This window comes from Schistocerca nitens, chromosome 4, assembly GCF_023898315.1.
Source record: "Schistocerca nitens isolate TAMUIC-IGC-003100 chromosome 4, iqSchNite1.1, whole genome shotgun sequence".
Taxonomy (NCBI): domain Eukaryota; kingdom Metazoa; phylum Arthropoda; class Insecta; order Orthoptera; family Acrididae; genus Schistocerca; species Schistocerca nitens.
In genome coordinates, this window is record NC_064617.1 from 663,379,404 (window position 1) to 663,384,176 (window position 4,773).

The 4,773-nt window shown below is 43.4% G+C and overlaps 1 pseudogene; it reads right to left on the bottom strand.

The window, feature by feature from the left end:
* Nucleotides 1-2,932: 2,932 nt before the first annotated feature.
* Nucleotides 2,933-3,050, bottom strand: LOC126254769 (5S ribosomal RNA; annotated as a pseudogene).
* Nucleotides 3,051-4,773: the final 1,723 nt, after the last annotated feature.

Here is a 4,773-nt window from a genome sequence, read left to right on the forward strand (position 1 = left end):
TTGAAAGAGCCTGCCCTGACAAAACTCTACCATCTGGTGAGCAAGATGTATGAGACAGGCGAAATTCCCTCAGACTTCAAGAAGAATAGAATAATTCCAATCCCAAAGAAAGCAGGTGTTAATAGATGTGAAAATTACGGAACTATCAGTTTAATAAGTCACAGCTGCAAAATACTAACGCGAATTCCTTACAGAAGAATGGAAAAACTGGTAGAAGTCGACCTCGGTAAATATCAGTTTCGATTCCGTAGAAATGTTGGAACGTGTGAGGCAATACTGACCCTACGACTTATGTTAGAAGAAAGATTAAGGAAATGCAAACCCACGTTTCTAGCATTTGTAGACTTAGAGAAAGCTTTTGACAATGTTCACTGGACTACTCTCTTTCGTCCGCGGCTCGTGGTCGTGCGGTAGCGTTCTCGCTTCCCGCGCCCGGGCTCCCGGGTTCGATTCCCGGCGGGGTCAGGGATTTTCTCTGCCTCGTGATGACTGGGTGTTATGACATGTCCTTAGGATAGTTAGGTTTAAGTAGTTCTAAGTTCTAGGGGACTGATGACCATAGCTGTTAAGTCCCATAGTGCTCAGAGCAACTTGAACCATTTTGAACTACTCTCTTTCAAATTCTGAAGGTGGCAGGGGTAAAATACAGGGAGCGAAATGCTATTTACAATTTTTACAGTAACCATATGGCAGTTATAAGAGTCGAGGGACATGAAAGAGAAGCAGTGGTTGGGAAGGGAGTGAGACAGGGTTGTAGCCTCTCCCCGATGCTAATCAATTTGTATGTTCAGCAATCAGTAAAGGAAACAAAAAAGTTCGGAGTAGGTATTAAAATCCATAGAGAAGAAATAAAAACTTTGAGGTTCGCCGATGACATTTTAATTCTGTCAGAGACAGCAAAGGACTTGGAAGAGTAGTTGAACGGAATGGACAGTGTCTTGAAAGGAGGGTATAAAATGAACATCAACAAAAGCAAAACGAGAATAATGGAATGTAGTTGAATTAAGTCGGGTGATGCTGACAGAATTAGATTAGGAAATGAGACACTTAAAGTAGTAAAGGAGTTTTGCTATTTGGGGAGAAAAATAACTGATCATGGTCGAAGTAGAGAGGATATAAAATGTAGATTGACTATGGCAAGGAAAGCGTTTCTGAAGAAGAGATTTTTGTTAACATCGAGTATTGAATTAAGTGTCAGGAAGTCGTTTCTGAAAGTATTTGTATGGAGTGTATCCATGTATTGAAGTGAAACATGGACGATAAATAGTTTAGACAAGAAGAAAATAGAAGCTTTTGAAATGTGGTGCTACAGAAGAATGTTGAAGATTAGATGGGTAGATCGCGTAACTAATGAGGAGGTATTGAATAGAATTGGGGAGAAGAGGAGTTTGTGGCACAACTTGACTAGAGGAAATGACCGGTTGGTAGGACATGTTCTGAGGCATCAAGGGATCACCAATTTAGCACTGGAGGGTTGCGTGGAGGGTAAAAATCGTAGAGGGAGAGCAAGAGGTGAATACACTAAGCAGATTCAGAAGGATGTAGGCAGCAGTAGGTACTGGGAGATGAAGAAGCTTGCGCAGGACAGATTAGCATGGAGACCTGCATCAAACCATCTCAAGACTGAAGACCACAACAACAGCAACATTATCAATTATTGTGGCAGGAGAGGGCGATAGCGCATGACCTTTGAGGAACAGTATCAGCCTCTAGGAGGCACTGTAACTGTGGCTGCATGGTACAGTGCGTATTACACCGCAGTCTCTGTAACAAGATATGGTTGAATAAATGATCTCTAGCATGGAGACAATGCATTTCGGAGCACAGGTTCACTAACCTTTATTGTTCAGTATCCTCTCATCTGTCAATCCCTACAATTTGTACAGTGTGGAAAAAATCACCGTGTATACAGAAATGGTGGCTCAGTTAGATCCAGATTTAACCATAATATACCGAAGACCCCTCAAAAGGAAATCCGTACCCAGTAATTGGAAGAAAGCACAGGTCACACCCACCAACCGGAAGGTTAGCGGAAGGGATCCACAAACCTACGGTTCAGTACCCTTGTTACACATTTGTTTTAGAATCATAGCACGTATTCTGAGCCCAAACGTAATAAGGTATCTCGAACAGATTAATTTCTCAACGCCAAACAGCATGGATTACGAAAACATCTATTACGTGGATTCAACATGCTCTTTTTCTCACATGACATATTGAAAGCCAAGGATACAGGCAGCCACGTAGATGGAGAGCTTCTTCAATTCCTATAAACCATTTCACCCAGTACCACACCTACGATTGTTATTGAAATTACAATCGTACGGGGTGTCAACCAAAAGTTTGAGTGGATTGAGGATTCCTTAATAGAGAGAATGCAGATGTCATCTTAGAATGTTCGACAGACGTAGAAATAATTTCAGGTATGCACAGGGAAGTGCGTCGGTACACTTCCCATTCATTGTATTAATAACCTGGGAGACAATATTAACAGTAACCTAAATTTTTTTGCGGATCATGCAGTTATCTCTAATGACGCACTGCCTGAAAAGAAACTCTGTTCGAGCACGCCATAAAGGCCCAACGGGGCACCGACCGGTCGCCGTGTCATCATCACCCCTCAGGTGGCCGAGCGGTTCTAGGCGCTACAGTCTGGAATCGCGCGACCGCTACGGTCGCAGGTTCGAATCCTGCCTCAGGCATGGATGTGTTTTCTGTCGTTAGGTTTAAGTAGTTCTAAGTTCTAGGGGACTGATGACCTCAGAAGTTAAGTCCCATAGTGCTCAGAGCCATTTGAACCCCACAGGCGACACAGGATGAGGATATGGCGGGGCATGTGGTCAGCACACAGCTCTCCCGGCCGTATGTCAGTTTACGAGACCGGAGCCGCTACTTCTCAATCGAGTAGCTTCTCAGTTTACCTCACCCCGCTTGCCAACAGCGCTCGGCACACCGGATGGTCACCCATCCACGTGCTGGCCCAGCCCATCAGCGCTTAATTTCGGTGATCTGACGGGAACCGCTGTTAACACTGTGGCAAGGCCGTTGGCTTGCCCCAAAAGAGCTCCACAAATATCAAATCTTCGTAAGATTTAAAACGGGTTCGAGGATAGGTAACTGGGTGTAAATGTTTGGATATGTAATGCTGCGCACTTCCTTTGACAACAATATCAACGGTGTCACAATTAGAATCCGCAACATACAAACAGCGAGACGAAACAATTTTTAGTGATATGAAATGGATGGATCACGTAGGCACAGTCTACATTTGCATCTACATTTTATGTATATTTACAAACACTCCGCAAACCACCGTACGATGTGTGGCGGAGGACCCGCTGTACCACTACTAGACGTTTCATTCCTGATCCACTCGGAGATACAACAAGGGAAAACCGGCTGTTTATATGACTTCGTAAGAGCCTTCATTCCTCTTGTCTTAACTTTGTGATTCTTACGCGAAATGTATGTTGGCGGCAGTAGGATTGTTTTGCAGTCAGCTCCAAATCCAGGTCTTCTAAATTTTCTCAGTAGTATTTCTGGGAAACAACGTCGCCTACCGTCCAGGGATATCCTTTTGAGTTTCCGAATCATCTACGTAACACTTGAGTGTTGTTTGAACCTACAAGTAATAAATATAGCGATCTGCGTCTGAATTTCTTCGATGTCTTCCTTTTATCTGACTTGGTGTAGATCGAAACAATCGAGCAGTACTCAAGAGTGGGTCTTACTAACTTCCTACACTTTTTTAAAATTCTCACGATAAACTGAAGTCGTAATTTCGCTTCCCTGCCACATGCTCGTTTCATTTAATATTGCGTCGCACCGTTACGCCCAGATATTTGAAAGAAATGAGCGTGTCAAGCAGCTGTATCCGAATATTGCGATTTTTTTCCTACTCATTCGCATTAAGTTAATTTTACTATTTTTAGAGCGAACTACCATTCAACACACCAACTAGAATTTTTGTCTAAGTAATCTTGCATCACCCAGCAGTCAGTCATCCTCTAAACCTTCCCGTAAACCACAGCATCGTCAGCGAACAACTGCAGATTACTGTCCACACTGAGACAGTGGCCCAGTTTCACTTCCATGTGGCACTCCAGAAGATACTCTTGGTTCTGATGAAACCTCGCTGTCGAGGACCACATTCTGGGTTGTTTTACTTAAGAAACTTTCGAGACAATCACATACTTGGCAATATATTCTGTCGTACCTTCATTATAGTCAGCGTTGGGGTTTCATGTCAAATACTTTTCGAAAATCTCGAAATATGGGATGTGCCTGTTGCCCGTCATCCATAGTTCGCCGTATAACACCTGAGATAAGCGCTGGGTGAGTTTCACACGGGTGATGCTTTCTAAAACCCCGAAGTCAGAATATGTTCAACAGTGATGTGACAAAAGTCATGGAATACCTTCTAATATTGTTGCGGACATCATTTTTCCCGGCATCGTACAGCAACTCGACGTGGCATGTAATCAACAAATCGTTGGAAGTCACCTGCAGAAATACTGAGCCATGCTGCCTCTATAGCCGTCCATAATTTCGAAAATGTTGCCGGTGCAGTATTTTATGTACTAAGTGACCTCTCGAATACGACCAATAAATATTGTATGGGATTCATGTCAGGCGATCTGAGACGCCAAATGATTCCCTAATTGTCCGGAATGTTCTTCAGACCAATCGCGAACAGTTGTGGCCCGGTGACACGACTCACTGTCTTCCATAAAAATTGTATCGTTGTTTGGGAACACGAAATTGATGAATGGC